We start from the raw sequence: 20310 nt of genomic DNA on the forward strand, positions 1-20310 counted from the left end.
TTCCAGCACTGAGGAAATATTGAAGTCAATCCGCCCTATAAGTTTAGCATATGTAAAGTTTCTTAAGCGTACCCACCTAATTAATAGCCAATGAAAAATTAGTATTCCGTATTAGAGGAAAATAAATTACCCTAAAAATGGCAAGAGACACACCGGAGACTAGCCTCGTTCTCAGCCTCTGAGAAAATTAAATTAAAAGTTCAATCAATGAGGATAATATACGTGACAATATGTGCTTTTTAATTGAAATTAAACTTCTCCTGAAACATTTATTCAATAATACTAACAAGTTAGACTTTAAGTATAAAGCTCTGCATCAAACATCCTTGGTATATATAAGGGCCTTAACTGCTAAAGAATGTAAGGAAATAAGTCGAGATAACTATATTAAATCTCTTTCTGGTTTATTACAATGTAATATTGCTGAGGAATGATATGAGTTTTGTCATAAAATTATTATCCGTCGTTTACGGTGCAATAGAAGGAAAGAAGCTAACCTTAAATTTGAAGGAGATTTCAACCTTTAAATTCCTCGATAAGCTTATATGTATCTGTTATTTATACAATATTGATAGACACAAGTGGTGTCTGTGCGGCAAAACCTTGGGTTGAGTAAGAACTCTCCAGGAAATAGCTATGAAATGCTCACGAAAAACGCACAACTATCTCTATTGAACTGATCAACTAAAAATTGCATTTGAAATTATCGCTAAGGATCAAAATATTTCTTTTCCTTCTAAAGAGATTGAGGATGGAAAATCCTTGCCAGAAATTCATCACTGAAGTAATGTATTAGGTGAGGCGGTGCGAGGGGTTCCAAAAAGCTACCGAGGGCATAGGAAACTGAGAAAAATCCGGTAAGCCGAAATGATGGGGGTAAAACCCTTTTACCCCTAGCTTCGAAACTTTCGTATTTCAAGTGTTTAAAGTCAATTATTGGGGCGTGAGATCATTAGGACACTCTCTGCGGCCGTTCAATGGGTCCCATTGGATTGCCAATTGCATAGAGTGTTCTGAAGTCTGTAATCTAGGTCTGCAATAAGCATTGGGGTGTGGCTTTGTTTACGATAGAATCTTGATGCGATGCCCAATCAATGATGGAAGCCAGGGAGAATCACTCAATTAAACTATAATTGCTATCCTCTCATCTAGAAAAAATCACTCTCATCTACTGACGTTCAGCGCTTTACCAATTCAACATAATTTACGAAACATGGCGATTTTCAGTGAGATGAATAGAACTTGGAAGAGATGAGAGAATTTTTTTCTTTGAAGACAAAACGTCCAATACCATGGTCATCAAGGCAATACGATAATGATAAAATTGACGAAGAACATGCAATTTAACCTAAAAAAAATGTTTTTTCCGAGAAAATGGAAGCAAAAATGGAAGAAAATAATGAGGTAATGATATTTTAGCCTAAATCACTTCAAAAATTCCTTCTCTAGCTATTAGAGCTTGAAGTCAATATATAACAAATAACAATCACATTTTTCAGTAAATTTTCCATTGCATGGTCAATTGAAAAACGTTATTTATCTCGACTCGAGCTATGATGAACACTTATATGTATTGAATAATTGAGTGTATAATTTATTTATGTACAAAAGAGAATCTTTATTGAAACATTTCAAGCATATTTTCATATTAATAGCATTTTCAAAACAGCAAAGAAAAATAAAATCAAGAGAGTGCAAGGTTTCAAAATGAAAGTTAAAAGTCTACATAGGTTGGTGAAGTTTGGTGGTTCACTAGGTAGTGAATTTTGCGTCACAGTTACGGATGTCCTCCAAGTTTTCGTGCGTAACTTTTACATATAAACTTAAGGTATGCAGAATAACTCTTCATCTGACGTATTTCAAAGGACTACAGTGCCGCTATTTTTCACTAGCATCTGAACATTTCACCTTATCGCATCCTTTAGCGGTCTACACCTTATTGATTGAGCATATCTAATAAAAAGCTACCAAAAAAAAAACTTAACGACGTTTGCGTACTTGCGCGTTTATCGTTACAGCCCCCATTGCTAAACACTCCCCCATTCAGACCCGACAGCGAACTACAGACACCGTCAACTTTTCCAATTTCCCATCCACTTCGCTTCTGCGATAACAAAAGGTGCCAAGGGAGAAGGGGGTGGGCGTGTGGGAATCTTACCCACTCCACTGTCGCACCCTTGACAACCAGAAAATTGTAAATGTTCCCACTCTTAACGATCTGAAAGCCCTCCGTGTGATCAGCATCATCCTTTGCCGGGTAAGATTGTTCGCTCAAGAGGGTGGGAAGGGTGGGGAGCCAGATCGTGAAAAGGCTGAGGGAAAGGAATGGGCAGCGATTCATTTTCCTCGCGGTGAGCCCTCGCGATAAGATCTTCGTTTATTTTCAAGAGCTCTCTCGTATAGGTGGCGCTGCTTGGATTGCAAATGCAATGGAAGTGGGATCTGGAGAAGGAAAGAGAAAGATTGGTTACCTGATTTAACGACCAAGTCGAAAAATTTATGAGGAGGAATAGAGCACGCAGTGCGGTTTGAAATACGAAGATAGTCCATAGGAATCTTGGGATGAATGGGAATCCTGGTCCTGAAAGTAGTTTCTCATTTACGAAGATAGATTTTTAGATTTATTGGATATGGGATAATTAGAAATAGGATGCCTTTTTTAGGGAATCAAGAATTTAGTGGAAGGCTTTTCAGGTAAATTTTTTGTGTCAGATATTCGACCGCAGTAAGGATGTTGTTAAACTAATTTCAACGCTGATTTTCAGGTTGCCTTTTGTGCTTTGTAATATTTATCAAGCCACATGTTAGAATACAAGTACATTTGAATAGATTCGACGGCTAATTCTGATGGAAAGCATGGAAATAGATTGAAGATTGATATTTATGGTCTCTTCATGGAACGCACTCATTCTAGGAATTTGGTTGCTGCTGAATTTTCATGCAGAAATCTTACGAAAGGTGGATATAGTTTTACGATGGATATAGATTTGTACAATGAAGATTAAATTTGGAGTAAATTAGCTTCAATTTAAATAATTAATTAAGAGATTTTCTATACCGGCACCATTTATTACTTGGTTATAAAATTTAATTCTTACTCTCCGTTTATTCCTTAAAAAAATTGTGAAAACATTTTTCGTATAATTATGAAGAAACCTGTGCATAGAAGCGTTGAGTAGGTATATATCGGCCGTCCGTCAAAAGAAGAGACCGATAAAATATGTATCTTTTTTTCTTAAATTGAATTTTAATTTTCCTCAGGCTTACCCATAAACAGAATATTTTTTTTGTGGATTTCAACAGCTGTCGAATAACGCTATTTTTCCATTAGTGTTCCTTATAATGCATTAATGTAGCCGTGAGGAATAAGCTAGAGGACATTGCTAAATGCGTGGGACACGAATTCAGAGGCCCATCTAAAGATCGGTCAATAACCACCGAGAAAAATTTTGTATTTTTGCTTTGCAGATGTGCTATTCATTTATGTAACCCCAATTTTGACTATATTGACACAGAAACTTTATCGCACGTATACGTTCATCGCAATTATGACCAATTAATTCATGAGAAGAGTTGTTATTGTAGTCATATTTGGATAACAACGTTTCGAATGCCGCGAGAGGGAATTAACTCAACCGTTTATGTGAAAGAATTTAGTCCATTCTTCGTTCATTACACGCCCAATCTCAAATAATGCCCAGCCCTCGAGGTTGCCTACATGTTTTTGGGGAAGCTTTAAGAATAACACGTATAATATGTTGATAATTCTGCCATCATCCACGCCCACTCGGGCACGTAGCATCGCTCTGCTGGCTAAATAAACTCTGAATCCGTTTTGGACCCATTTCACAGAGACAGGCTTTTTATTTAAAAAAACTGGACTCCTCCGCTTTCATTTGAATAAGCTCCGCCCGGGCGAAGTGAATTTACTTCACCACTGAAGGGCAAGGGATTGAATATGAATGTGGCCAGGCCGACGCGCGCTGTACAGATTTTAAATGCTCCACCGGTGCGATTATTCCTGCTGCGCGTGGGGAGACTGGTAAGGACAATCCAACGGTATTACCATCTTACCACGCCTTATTTTAAAATCCTAAAATGCAATGGCACGAAGAGGGTATGGAGATTTTTTAATCAACCTACAGTATTTCATCTAACCAATTTACCTAACGGTAATAAATATCTGGTGCACTTAGTTTTCTGATAATGGTGATGATAAGTAGTTTTCCTTATTCTGAGAGCACATTCAACTGCAGCAAGTTTTTTTGATTTTCCACCAAAAGCCTGAAAGCTGATCCACGGTACATGCTTGTGTTTGTCAGTAATTTAATAAGTTCGTTCAGGGACGCGCAAAAAATCTTAAATTGATAACCGTCAGTAAATTTAAAAAAATTATGTTTATTTGATCCAAGCAGGTATTCTTAACTTCATAATACATACTTGAACAATCCTTAGCAAAAAGCATAGCTTATAGACAGCTTTTGAAAACCTATGTTACTTCAGTAAAAAATACTTCTTAACCCAGAAGATAAAAAAAAAGAAAATGGTTGTAATGGACGTGGCTGGACATTATTTTTTCTCTGAGTACCGGTACGTAGCCAGAAATTTGATCCAGGGTTGTTTAGGAGGTATGCGGGTTTTCTATACTGGTGTTTTTTTGTCAATTCCCACAAATCAGAATAATGTATGGAAAGTATATTATATTAAGTCAGATAAATATTTCGTTTGCATCATGCTGAATGTTAAATTCATCTTTAACTACTGACATAATTGAGTTTATGCAATTCGACAATATCGGAAATAGAGCGTGAGAGGATAGATGCCCCAGGTCTATGGGCTAGTGATCTCCTCAGTAGATGTATCGCGGGCAGTTTCCATCACGGAAAAGCTTCTGGGGATCTGAATATTCTGAAGCTCCCCCAGGCCTCGTGCCTGTCTCAGGATCATCTAATTATTTCATAAAGAATATTGCCATTCCTTCTACCTATCCATGCTATTCCACCGTAATTCAACCACCGAATAACCCGATAAATTAAAGCAAGACGATTTATCTCCATCGTTCCTAATTAATTATGATATCAATTGACGCCTTCATTATTCCTACCTTAATTTCCGCTATGAGACGTCCGGATCGCGTTGAAGTGTCTGCTGCAGTGACGCCCCTAGACCGTGGTTCGATCACTATTGATGTCCACAATGGGAAGAGGCTCTGGAGGCTACTGGCAGACGCGTCATGCGTATGCAATAGGTCTGAAGTGGGCTCGACTAGGCTCTCTCATCGGAATGCCGGCGCAAAGGGCGTCGGGATTGGAATCTGACCACGCGTCACCAGACTCGAACCGGGCATCGGTGTGCGATGGGGCGCGGTCAAAAGGAGCGGGCGGCAGACGTGATCATTGGGGAGAGAAACGATGAACCACGTTGAGGAGCGGCTACTGGGTGAGGTACGTCCCACAGAGGGCTGAAATCGAAAAAAGCTAGCCAAAAATCGCCGTAGTCTTAGTTTAATCTATTAATGACGTGAGGCGTTTAGGGAGGGTGGAGGGGGTCAAGCCAATTCTCACCCAATCTCACATGAGGGATGGGGGGGGGGGGGGGGGGACTATTAAGTAATTTTTCCACTAGAAGCAGTGTGTAATATGATTCTAGACTACGATCTCATTAATATTAAATTCTAATCTTAACTAATCTAAAACAAAAATATTTAAACAAATTGTTTTTGTTAACAAATCAGATGCAATAAAATATAGATAGATGCATTAATGCACTTAAAATAAGCCTTTCAAACAATTTCATTAGGGGTTAGAAGTAGGGAGTCGAGCCAAATCTGACGATATGTCACTTAGGGGGGAGAGGAGATGCAAAAATCGCCAAAATCACCTCACGTAAATAGTGAACCTCTCCCTAAGTTTAGCTAGATTAATGAAAATATTAGCGAATTGTGTATTTTAAAGATACAATGAAAGTTATTTAAGATTATATAGTCCACAATGTTGCTTGGAGAACAAATACAATAAAAAAATAGGGTTAAGTGATGCGAGAAGCATGTTTACAGGGATACGTCGAAATTTAAGAGGAAGATAGAATTTATTCCATTGTTAACACTTAAATGCTATCAAATAGCTGTGCATAGGGTAAATTTAGTTACTTATTTGCAATAAACCCAAAAACAGAACATGAGACCTTTTACATTGGATATTTAAACAAATGGTTAAACAATAAAGTGCAACAAGAAACAACAACAAAAAAAAACATGATTAAATACACTCAGATATAACGTAATACTTCACTTCAATGAACGCCTCATCCGCTCATTTGTAATTTAGGAAGGGCGGAGAAAGAAAAGAGGGATTTAAAGAGGAAGTTTCCCGATGGCGGTCGTAAATGATGGAATTGATGATGTTATATCAAAAGAAGGAGCTTTGATGGAATTGTAGGTAAGAGGTAGCCGGTAGGTAAGGGATCTGTGGGTCACAGATAAACGATGGAGAGGTAGATGGAAAAGAGATGAGTTCCGTGTTTTACGGGAATGAACACGGAGGGAGAACATTGAGAGAATGTCGTTAGACCTGAGGTGGCCATTTATGATTCGGTAGAAAAACCTGAGGTCACTAAGAGTAAGTCTTCGCCTTAAGGGAACTATGTCAAGTTGAGAGAGGATATCATCGGCAGTGAGATTACGGAGATAGGGGTTACGGTTTTTCACGATGTTTACGAAGAAATTAACAGGTCTAATAAGAGTTTTGAGATTTGAGGGACAGGCTAAAGACCATATGGGCGAACAATAATCAATAAGTGGAAGAGCACATCCGGAAAAGACAGATTTCAGAGCTAAAGGACTCCGCATTTCTGTAAATCTCTACAAAAGTCCAATTGAAGCCATCGATTTGGTAGATATGTGCTTAAGGTGAGGGGTGAAGGTAAGCATGGAGTCAAGAAGGACTCCCTAATCACTGTGGCATGTAACTTTCGGAATTGGTTGGGCAGAGAAACTATAGGATGAATTTAAAGGATTAGCACGTAGAGAGAAGGTCATGATTTTGGACAAAGGGGGATTTACCTTCTGCTTCCAGATGGAACTCCAATTTGAAATGGAAGCGAGGGCATACTGTAGAATTGAACTGTCGGCGTGGCTGTTAACTCTTCTGAAAACCTTGTAGTCATCAGCGTGTAGAAGAATTCCACAGTCATGCGACGAGATGGATTGTGTTATATCATCGATGTAAAGGGTGAATAAAAGGGGGCCAAGTACACTGCGTTGGGGGACACTGGAGGTTATTCTTAGGGATGTAGAGGAGACATCGTCAAGAATTACTATGTGTTCCATTGGATAGAAAGTCAACGAGAAGATGAAGAAAGGTTCCGTGAATATTGAAGCGGTTTCTTAGCTTGTGTGATAGGAGGCGATGGTCTACGGTATCAAACGCTTTTGAAAAATCAATATAGCAGACATCAAGCTGGGAGGATCGCTCAAACACTTCATTGATGTGTCTGATAATGACGACATTTTTAAACCAATTTAAATGCGCGGGGGGCGACAGCACATTCAGTGGCCAACTGGAGAATCTTCTACTTTAATATTTGTGCGTATTGCACCCACCAGGAATGAAACATGAACTATTCTGTTTTGTAACAAGCTTGGATGAGTGAGTAGCAAGAGTAAAGGTCTGCAGCCACGCCTCCGGAAGTACCCTCCCTCGCCCCCTGTGCTTCGGAGACGACATACGAGAAGGACCTCTCGCTCATCAGTCTCCGGGGTCCTTCTTCTTGGGCCCACGCTGTCATTAGCAATCCCTTCCGTCAGACGCGCCTTTAGGGAGTTGCTGGGACTGGAGTGACCCTGTCGTTGGGCATAGCTCGACGCTCACGTGTCAGAGAGGCGAATATAGGGAAGAAGATTCATTAGTTTGGGAATGAAATGTAGGCTCGTAAAGGCTAAAGAGGAAATTATGCTCAGCAGTTGATTATTTTGTTAATTATCATAACATTTGATTACGCATACATTTTGTTCATTTAACAATATCTGTTTAAGTATATGCCTACGTTGGGGGAAAAACGTATACCTCCTAGCGACAAGAAAAAAATGTGACTACTGAAGTTGAATTAATAAGGTACTTCCAAAGTTCTGGGGAAGATTTACCAGCGGGTAGTGAAATCTAAGCTTGTATAGAGTGGTGAGAGGAAAATGCCTATTGAATTTTGAAAATATTTTACGTTCAGGGATAATTAACAAGTCAAAAAGATATCATAATTTTTTAAAATTCTCGGAGATTTTACGATAGTACGAGGGCCGTTTTTTTTTCAACCTCCGATAGCTCAGCAAAAACACCATACGAACGACAGGCGGGAATTGCATGGATAGGGCAACTGCGCGTCCTCCGCACCATACGCACAAGTCATTTCTGACCAATATTTGTCGGTTTAACGTTAGTGGAAATCTCATTCACCACACTAACTCAATTAATTCTTCCGCCAAGTGTGCACTGCGGAGCGACAGCCAGAAAACTCGCCGAACGGCTTCAGCATTGACTTTTCTTGACCAGTATGCCGATGAAAGAGAATTTTTACGTTAATGCCTCTGCTCAGTGTGAAACATAATGCCCATTTCTATTCAAAACAAAAGAAGAGACATGCTGACTTCTGAAAGTGTTCTGATCCATGACAACACCCGCCATCTCAGCGCTGATGCTGACCAACTGCTCCTGAGCAATTTCAATGGGACATTTTCGACACCCGCCGTACAATGCCGACATACTGCCGTGTGATTTCCGTTCTACGCTGCAATAAAGAAGTGGCTTGGAGGGAAGTAAGTGTTTTCAAACGGGCGACGAGCTTCAGGACAAAAGGCTAAATTCATTGGAAGTCATTGGCGGCAACATTCTATGAAGAAGTTAAAGTTAAGCTAGCACACAGGTACGACCTATTCCTCAATCATCGAGGCAATTATATCGAAAGGACACCACAATTGTGCTCAATATTTACCTATGAATCAATTTTTAATCCATCATTTCGTCTTCTGTTCATGCCCCATCGGAGCTAGAAAAAAATAGTCCTCGCACTATAAAACGCGGAGTTAAATCAAAGAAAGTTTTGATGAAATTACTTTATGTACGCAGCCCTTATTGGCTAACTGCTGAGCTTAATACTGTAATGCACGTAATTTAGTCCCCAGAAATAGCTGTCAAAATAGTTAACGTAACAACGGACAGTAAATAAAAATGTTTTTAATTTTTTTCCGGTAGTTCGGCATTCTGCTTGGTGAATGAGTGAGCTCATACATGTTCTATCTTACTTTATTTTTATCTCAATTGCGTGTGTTCCTCTACTATAAACAACTCCTTAAATGCCCATCCTAGAGTACGGCCTTGGGGAAATTAATTTATCTTTGTTACTATAGAAATAATCTAATAGATGCTGCTGAAAGGCATGTTTTTTTTCCATGTTAATCATCTTTGTTGGCTACTAATACGTATTATATTTTTTGAAATTACTTGAGGCGTAAACCTGGCATTTAATATTGAACTTAGCGTTTACTGTACATATTTAACACTCACCGTGCTTACTTTAGTAGTATATATTTGTGCTCCAGGGGGCCATTTTCAATTCTTCTGTGGAATTTCTTAACAACCAACCTCTAATAATAGGAATAGGTATTTGGCATAATTTTAATTATTGAATTTTTCTTTTGTTTTTTATTTGCTTTTGTAGAGGTTTATCTTATTGTTAAAAAATGGCAAACTATGATTTTTCGAAAGAAAAATGGCATAATATTATGTCCGTAGCAAAAATCAAAGGATTTCACGTGGTGTAATTTTACGCCTATTTTAACGCAAAGTTTTAAAAGTTGGCATGTTACGTTAACTTTTGACGCAATAAGTTATCTAGTTTGACGACTAGTGACTTATAAGTCTATAATTCAAGGTTCTTTCATTGGACAGAAAGACTCACTCCGAATATACCTTACAGGGATAGACCGAACGCACTCTCACTTTCAGACGAACGTTTCCAGACGCTCCTGAGCGCGACCCCATTGTTCATCTCATGCTCGGCGCGTCGCCCGTCCATTTTGACCGCGCGCCATCGCACACCGTCTCCCGGTTCGAGTCTGGTGACGCGTGGTTAGATTCCGTTCCCGGCATCCTTTGTACCGGGATTCCGATGTAAGTGCCCTGTGGAACCCACTACAAACCAATTGCCTACGCATGACGCGTCCACCGGCAGCTGACAGAACCACTTCCTATTGTGGACGTCAATGGAAATCATTGCGAGCTCACATTTGTAGAAGTTCGCCACGATGATGGGGGCGGTAAAGACTTGGTCATTTTCCTCACAGCTTTCATCTGCATCTACTCATCACCCCGCAAGCCACTTCAAGCGATTCCTACAATTTAATACATCGAATCGTGGAATATCAATAGAATCTGTATTCTACCTAAAGTTATTGTTTGCTGTGAAATTTGATCAATTAATTTATATTCCAGGAAGTCCTTCAGATCCATATCGTAAGGTCTCAAAATAATGTTCAAACTGTGAATCGATATTTTATAACGGTGAAAATTGAACTGAAAATCCTTCCGTCGCGTCATTTCGTCTTGTTTGTCGACAGAAACTCCTGAAAACCTTTTCGGCCAAAAATGTTAGATATACTGCCAATTAATTGATGATTGCTTGATTTGAATCTTGGCACGAAAAAAATTAACTTCTCTCATCTACTCCAAATCTCGGAATTGGCTCAAACTTTTATTTTATTATCTAGAATTTATAATATGTTTTCAAATTTTAAATTTGACAAATCGGTGTCGGGGTAACTAGTTTGAGGTTGCACATACCAATGCAGAAATTTTCATCAAAAATGTGAAATTCTATAAGACAACGTTTATTGATTTGGGAAAGCCAGGAATTTAATTCGGTGGGGGGAGGGGGGGGGTCCAAAACCAGGGTGGAACATTTTTGAAGAACGGGGTACTAAGTAGAGAGTTATGAACTTATTTTTACACTTTTCACAATCGCAAAAACAACATTTGTCGATGAAATATTTTTTAAATTCTTGATTTTTCAAAATTTTGTCATATTTTCTTAAGAAAAGTAGTTGCGTTTTTATTTATCGGGGGACGAGGGGAGGCTGGTCCGGACCCCCTTGACCTCCCCCCTCGCTACGCCACTGCTGCAGGTCGAATTCCCCAAATATAATTTAGAATGCCTCAGTGAGAGTTCATTGATGCAAGAGATAGTGATGGAATAGACATGGTTTACTTATCATAGTAGTAAGTTTTTGTAAAGCAATATTATTATGAGGCATTCACAAAAGTGAGAGTCATATTTATGAGTGTTGTTCATATTATTTTGAGTTTTATTGCGCAATAATTGTAACCTTAAATTAAATACTTTTCCTGTAATTTTCCTTACAATTAATATTTTTAAATTGGGTTAATTTAGGTAGCAGAGTACCCTGCTACCCTATCAAACGAAGGAAACTTTCCGACCATAGGCAATTTTAATAGGTTATAATTAAGAAGTGTCTCCCTGAGATCTGTGCCACATGCATGCATTGGTAATCTCAGACGATGTAAAACTCCTGACTACTCGTATAGAATCTAGGTCCCTGTGACGTCACGTGGAGTGGCATCGCATGGGCGCTAATCTGGCCTTTTTCAAATGACGTTAAAATTGACCATTAACATTCGTCTTAATTGGAATTTCCAAAACCAAATAATTTATATATTATGAATACACTAATGTTGGGTAACGAATCGCAATTAATGCCTTTCGTTTTCTTTGATGAAGGAAACTACCCTATTAGATAAATATCTTCACTTATTGCCTTCAATATTCCATTTAATTTTTTTGGTATTTTTCACACAATTTATCACATGGCCTACACATTCTTCCAATTCTCTTTCAGAACTGAAAGCAATGCTTCCCAAACTAAATTTTCGCCTCATTAATGTTATTTTTTTTCTTGCCACATACCCTTTTACTTGGGTCCGTATCAACTCAATGGTGTTAAAATAACAGTGTAATGGTGGTCATGGAGACCTATAGGTCGAAACGAAAATGTTTCGTTTCGACTCGAAGTGGAACGTAAATACGAGGCCTAGGTTTAGTTTCGTTCCCGCAGGAAATTAAAATTACCATGGAGTTTAGTTTCGACCCGGAACGAAACTTTACTCCTGGGAACGAAACTAAGTTAATCGAAACTCCGCTGCTCACAGTTAGCTTTTGAGCCCAGAAGTTGTGTGGAGGGGAATAAGAGAGAATAGTTTCGACCAATTTCAAGGCAGAATGTAGCGACAATGAGCTTGAAAAAATCGAATGCCCAGAAACTAAACTGCTTGAAAGTGAAGCGCGTGGTGCGAAACATTATCTACGTTTCGTTTCCTCCCAGAGTTTTTAGTTCACTTTCGACCCAGAGTAGTTTGGACTCGGATTTCGTTTCGACCCTGAGTTTAGCTTCCCGGTTTCAAATCCATTTCGTTTCTACATTTCGCTCTCGGTAATGAAACTATTGAAGTTTTACTGGCTTTGACTTTCGTTTAGTTTCGATTGTCATCCCCCGTATAAACAGGTAGCTGAGCCTTTCTGGAATAATCTAGTGGCTCGACTTATTTCATCTCCATCTTATGGCTTACGCCTTCAATTCAAACAAGCTACAATATCTGTCTTTACAACGGAATTAGTGGGAGGTTGTTTCAATATTCTTGAGTGATATGAAGCAGTTTCCATCAAGGCAATAGATTTAGGGTTGATTTTTGGAATAAGGAATCCACGATACCAGGTCTCAAATAGATCAGTGGTCATTTTATCATAATAATCTCCTCTCTCCTTTGGCTGTTACAGGAATAGTGCATTGTGGATGAAACCTTTTGATGTACTAGCATAACGCGGAATCAAACGTGTTCTTTTCCCATATTGAGAACAAACATCACCTGAGGTAGACCGGCTCGCAAGCGAGATACACTTTATCCGGTGTTTAGCCAAGTCACGTCCAACCACAGCACTTATTAAAGATTCACTCCTCTCATATTGCTTGAATACCTACAACGCCAGTCCACGGTATCTTATCTCTTCAGGAGTATCCTTCTGCCTGAGTATTTTTATCAGTTAAAACTAAGATTAATCAGTATCCTCATAAGGGATTCACTCCCCCCAATAAAAGTGTCATTTTCCATTAACGAAAACGACATATTCTTCAGAGAAGGTATCGTCCCCATTTCTCATGGTAGAAATACACATGATGCCGAATTGAATCGTCCTGAAAAGCGTCCAGGAGACGGCGATGCTTTTACGGAAACTTTCCTCGCCAGGAGTGACCCACTTCACCGGTACTCCATCCTTCCCGCGAGGATATTCCTCTTCCCAAGGTGCAACACTGTCCGCGCGCTAATCTGAGATGCTACAGAAGTTCTCCTCACCACATTCGCTACTGATATGAGAAAAAATTCCCTAACAATGAAATTTAACGAAGGAGGCTATTGAAATAAGATTGGCAGAAAAAAACTTACACCGCGATACGGGATACTCAATCAGCCCTGCCTGAAAACCAGTACTCAAGATTATTAAGACGTCAGAAAAAAACAACAAAGACAAGATCGACGACGAAAAATCAGAAACAACCCTGCGCACGGCCGCAAGATATATAAACTCGAAAATAAAGTTCACTAACTCTTGGTTAACCTTGTGGTATTCCATTATGAGTTTTTCCTGGATATACACAATTACTGGAGCGCCTGATGATGATGATAATTCATTGATACCCTAATATAAAAAAGTGGTATAAGTAATTGTGTACATCCAGGAAAAACTTATGTAAACTCGGACAAATCTTGACCCAGCACTCAACGTCTTGAGGGAAATGGCAGAGTTAGCCATTGTAACTTCGGCTCTAATAGAACTGCTCACCTGGTGGGAAACCCGTGAAGTATTCATCCACACCTTGCGCCAGGAAAACAACAAGTCTTATAATTCTTTTGATTGATTCTTCAGGGCTGATCCTGATAAGCACCCACGACTACTATGTCTACGCGCTTTACAGCGCTGCGCTTTTCCAGTGCATTTCTCTTTTTCTCTGCGCGTATGACCTTTTGCTGTTGACCAGTGGTACACCCTTTGGCTTTGCTATGTAATCAACTACGAAAATGGCGAAAAAAAAAAGAATTATAAACTAAAATACGTGGTCATTTAATGAATTTATTTGAATAATAATACAGAAATCAATTAGGTCATCAAAGTTTCAGTTTGTGAAGAACTGAAGTGCAAGGTACGCTACGATGCTACAATTACCTTTCACATACAGAGAGCGTTAGGGTTCATGTAAAACGAAAATTTCGTAATATATGATTAAGGTATTTATATTAGTTTTGCAGTATTATTATATTAGTTTTGTAGTAGTATTATTATATATGGTTTAGTGGAACAGAAATTTTTAGGCGAAGGAGTTGAGATCAAAAACATTAAGTTGTCCTGTGGTTTTAGCTGAAAATAGATTTTTACAAGACACATGAGAAACTATTATTACAATCTAAATAATGAATAACGCCTCGGGTGCAGTTCATCACATTATTGGATTAAAACTGAGTGACATCTGACTCGACCAAAGAGCTTTGTGAGCCGGCTTGATATTGATCGTAGGTTTAATTGCCCAATTGCCTAGTAAGAGCGGTCAGACTATAATCCTCTTTTCCTACGCGTCAAAGTACAAATACGGCTTCTCTGATTTTCTCCTCCCGAAGCTGTTAATTATCAAGATTAAATGGCATGTGTTACATTTATAATTGCAAAAACGACAAAATAAGTAAGAGCAGCTAATGGTAATGATCAAATTAGAGGAATACGTAGCTTTATGCAGTGGAGAGCGGACATGATATGTTTTCTATTCTTTGAACAATTTTTTAAGGATGAAACTTACAATTGGGATCATGATTTTTACTGAGCTTACAGAAATCAGATGTTTCTATTTTCAATGCCAGCTTTTTCGAATGAAGAATTACATCTCGGAAAGAATGGTAGTACTAATTTGCAAATTTTTCCTTCTATTTTGCCTTTAATATCAAAGTTCAGATGTATCAGGATGCAAAGATATGAGTGGGAATTATGGAAAAACCGGAGCACGTTTGGTGCACGAATTTTTAGGCTGAAAATTCATGTTAACGAGCCCGACGACTTCGGGGAAACTTCTAGGTTCACATATGACACTAATTGGATAAATTCTGGATCCTTAAATACTTGGAAATTTTGCAGCATATGGTGTCAGAGTAACTCTATAATAATGTTGCAGGCAAGATCCTTCGTCAAACTCTCAGTTGTACGGGAGGATGATTATTTTGAAATACATTTTAATTTTGCCATAATTATCTTCTTATATCAATTCTACGAATTTTGAAAAATAATTTTACTAGAATAAATAAATTTGAATAAGATAAAGAAGCTTCTGTATATCTGTGGTACAAGACCTTTGTGTTATGAATAAAAATTTCACAAAAAAATAAAAATCTACTTCAATTCAGAATTTAAAAATATCTATTTTATCGATAGCATTGGGTAACCTTCAGAAAAGTGTCCTGATCCTATTTTTACGATTGCTAAATTACAGCGAAAATTTTTTTTGCATGGCGATAGTCTTAATTGAATATATTCTATCAACAGACATTCATTAAATTTGATTAGCATTCACGTGAACGTTCTAAGTGAGGTTGTGGCTGATAACATAATGATTTCTGATTCTGTTTCCATAAAAAATAATTATGAAAACTTAAATATCACTAAATGTTAATTCCTCTGATAGGAGGCTGGATACAATTAAAACTTCAAATAGAGACTTAAGTTGAGGTATAATTATCATTACTTCTTCAGTACCATCAGTGAAGTTTTAAGCTTTGAAAATTACGTATTTAGCTATTGGTACGCCGATTCTGGTTGAGGTTGATATAACGTGCGAAAAAACCTATAGTTTGAATTTTCCTTACATTTCTGCTCGTTGAGTTTTGCTCCCTTGATTTGAGTTAATCACTTGAGACACTCAATTTAACTTCTTCACATTTTCTCATTTCTAGGGCAGAGGTGGAGGCCGTGCGGTAGCCAGGAATTTTGTTGAGGGTAGGGGGGGGGGGGGCAAAATCAGGGGGAAACACTTTTTGAAAAACACAGTAACAAGAAGAAGGTTTTAAACTAATTTTACCATCATAACCTAAAGAACTTCATTTGTGGAAGAAGTCTTTTGTAAATTCATGATTTTTCAATACTTTGTTTTCGTTTATGAAGGAAAGTAATTTTGTTTCTTTATTTCGGGTGGTTGGGGTTCGGACCCCCGGATCCTCCCCCCTCACTTCGCCGCTGGGTAGCAAGGGGGGAGGTCCAGGATGGATGGCCATTCTCAACACTATTTCGTCACGACTCAGCTAGAGTCCTCTATACTAACTACTTTGCCAAGGGATAGGTGTTAAGAATTACTATCCAGGCTTTGGAATCATTTTAAGGGCTCACTTCCAAAAAAATAAAACGGGCTCTCTTCCATATTGAATTGGATGTTGCATTAAGCAATGAATGAACCAAGGGCGTTCTGGCCAGGTAGGCTGGTCGGCGGGCTCCAACAACGCTCGCGTCTATCGCGAAGCGTATATGAAAGTGTAATAAAAGAAATACTCATATTACTTGGACCAAAGTTATTTTTTTGCAATTACAAAATTCTACGTTTTCATTAATAGCTTTATTAAAAATATACTCAAAAACAGTGTAAAAAGATTATAAAAAATAAGGGTGTCAGAAATAAAACAGAACTTGATGCTTTTTTAAAAGGGTAATTAGTATTGGCTATTGTAGAGTTTTTTTTAGAGTTAGGTGCAGTTTCAAGGAACAGAGAAACTGAACAAAAAGTAGACCCATAATACATTAATAAAATGTATAAGCTGTGAAAGTCTCACTTTCCATTGTAATTTTTATTACAAATATTATATTTTTATTAATGTTTTATCTAGTTTTTAAGAGCTAGAATTGCGTTAAAATCCATTTCCAGGCATGAAATATTAAAAGCATTTCCGGGGGAGGACCCCCGAATCCTCCAGTAAGAAGGGCTCCATCACGAGCTCTGCCGAGGGTCGCAAACTACTCCAGAACCCCCTTGGAATGAACGACTCAGGGGATGGTGTTGATGTGGTGGCTAGTGTTTTGGCTTCCCACCCCGTGGGCTCGGGTTCAAATCACGGCGGTGGCACTGAATTTTCAGAGACTGCCCGATCCCTGCTTGAATGTTGTGTGGAGGACATTTCAAGAACAGCACTACGTCCGTCGGATGGGACAATAAGCCGTGGTCCCCTTGGCGCCTTTCTTTAAGAGCAGGCAAATACCTACGCCGGGTTTCTCTCCACCCTTCCTTACTTGCCCTTCCCTCATGGCGCAAATGAGCTAAGATGTCGGTCGCCTCCTGCAAATACGATACCATAAACGATTCATGTGAAGATCCAACAGCTCTTCGCATGCGATTAATTCGGAAATAAAGAATAATCCACCTGGTCTTACGATTTTGAGGGTGTTAGCAGTGCTTTATCCCGTGAACTAAGCACTTCGATGACGTATACAAGAAGTCCTTCGTCTCAATCTCTCGCTTTTGCGTCAAATTCTCGTTTTGTATCCTCACGCTCTGTGCAACTCTCTCACGTTTTACTTGGTGGTCTCTCTCATCACGTGGTGTCAGGGTCGTAGCATTGAGCCGCTAGGAGCGTTGAGGGAGTGGGAGCGTTCAGAAACTTTCCCGAGTGCTTGCAGCAGACCTCAAATTTCGGTCCCGGCGCTAAGTACCGAAGTTTGTTCCATCTTGGAAAGTTTGTTTCATTCATTGAGACATGACAGGAAGCTTTTTCATGCGGCATTGGTGTTCATTTTTTCGCCTTTTCGACTCTGGGGAAATTATTACGTCCAACACGTACCACCTGCCCTTACGCTTTAATATCTGTGGCCGACATACAATTCCATTTTTATAATACACGTTGGATTAAAACATTAATTTTCATCATAATATTTGGATTTTTAGATACGAAAATTTTACTGCTTATCGCGAATCATCAATTTGCTGGGAATTAGCTGACAATTGCGTAGGTAAAGTTTGTTGATGTGCAAGAAATTTCCTCATCAGCTTTAATATTCAATTCCGACACACAATATCTTGTTCACAATACGCGTTGAATTTAAACATTAATTTTGGAGGTAGTATTAGGATTAAGATATGAAAATTTTACTGCTTGTCGTGAATTATCGCTTTGTTGGAAATTTGCTGACGGTGCGTAGGTAAAGTTTGTTGATGTGCTAGAAATTTCCTCATTAGCTTGAACATTCAAGGACTTCTTGAAAATGTGAAAAATGAGAGAGTACTTCCAACGCTAATTCCATTCCAACGCTAATTCCATTCCAACGCTTGGAGATATTTATGTTGGCATGGTATTTATTTCTTCGCCTTTTCGGCTCTAGGGAAATTATTGCGACCAATACGTACCCCACTCCCCTGCTTTAATATCGATGGCCGACACAATATTCCATTTTTGTACTACGAGTTGGATTGCAACATTAATTTTTGACATTATATAAGGATTAAAATATGCAAATTTTACTGGTACTGTTGTGAGTTATCGCTTTGTAAGGAATTCGTTGGCAGTTGTACTGGCAAAGTTAATTGATAAAAGCAGGGGTATAAGTAATAGTGTAATATCCAAGAAAGCTTTGTTGATATGCTAGAAATTTGCTCATTAGCTTGATTATTCAATTCCGTCATATAATTCATTGTTCATAACGCACGTTGAATTAAACAAATAATATTGGACATAATATTTGGATTGAGATATGAATATTTTACTGCCTGTCTTGCATTATCGCTTTGGTGGAAATTCACTTACTGTTGCGCAGGTTTGTTGATGTGCTAGAAGTTTCCTCTTTTGCTAAAATATCCAAAGACTTCTTCACAAATGCGAAGCTTGAGAGTATGCTTCCATAGCACGTCGATTTGTAAATATTTGTGCTGGAATATATGTTCTTGTTTCCAGGAATCTTATTGTTGAGTGTCTTTAGAGAGCCAATGCTGAGTTTAAAGTTGAGATACTGAGCTGAGTTCTATTCCCTTATAGTTGAACACGGAAAAGAAAAAAAAATCAAATGCCTACATTTGAACTTCATTTATTTCCATAGTTTTTACACGAGTTCTGTAACATTTTATGCTCCACAAATATTTTAAGTGAGAGTTTTACTTGCGGCAAAATAAGATAAAGGGAAAATAGAGAAAATAGAGAAAATATATCACGTCTATTATAAGGGACACTGATCTCAACGATGCAAAGATAATTTCTAATCATGAGTCTTTTCGGGAGGAATATAAAAATATCCAAACATTTTCTGTCCCTCAAGCGTTGGATGAGCAGCTACTTATATTATTTATCACAAACAGTGAATTTTATACGGACCAAATACCAATCATATAGCTATTTATTAGCTATATATTAGAAATGATATTATGAAAAAAGTATCGATTAATACTTTCAACTTTAAAAGTCCTGTTACACACGGTGAAAGGAAGAAAGTGACTGATTCATTATATCCGATTGTTGACCTATGTCTTGAAAAGTTACGTTGCGGTCAATAGCCAAATTTACCGGTACAAAATTATGATAGGAATTAAGTATTTTACAATTAACATTCAAAATACTGAAGTAATAATCACTGATATTATGAATACATTTTAGATGAGGGGTGAAAAATAGTTACCTATGGAAACTATTACATGCTTTAAATTTCGTTAAAGAAGGCTACACAATAAATAAATTTGGATTTGTATAGATATTAAATAATTGGCACATAAAATTGCATGTTTAGGGAATAACTCAAAATATATCAAATGTAAAAATTTGGAAGTCATACACCACTGTTACACTATTCTTCGCTCTGTTTAACAGTACCAAATGTCTCTCCATATCAATGAATATTTTCAAATATAAATCAAATAATAATAATAATAATAATAATAATAATAAAAATAATAAATTTTCAAATATAAAGCCCTTTCAGCGCTGAAATTGAATTATTTTTATTTGCTTTATTTTAAGCTACTCACTTGACTATGACCATATTTGAAGTTCTGACTGGTATCATACGCTCTTCTTATTCAAGTGATCAGTCCTTTATGGCTGATGCATAAATGCGTCAGCAATTATTATGGCTGTCATTATTATTATGGCTGTTATTATGGCGTCAGTATCATTATGGCTGATGCATAAATGCGTCAGCAAATGCACATAAATTGATGCCGTATTGCGTGAGTGCTGACAATGTCCTCTT

The sequence above is a fragment of the Ischnura elegans genome, chromosome 2, assembly GCF_921293095.1.
Source record: "Ischnura elegans chromosome 2, ioIscEleg1.1, whole genome shotgun sequence".
Taxonomy (NCBI): domain Eukaryota; kingdom Metazoa; phylum Arthropoda; class Insecta; order Odonata; family Coenagrionidae; genus Ischnura; species Ischnura elegans.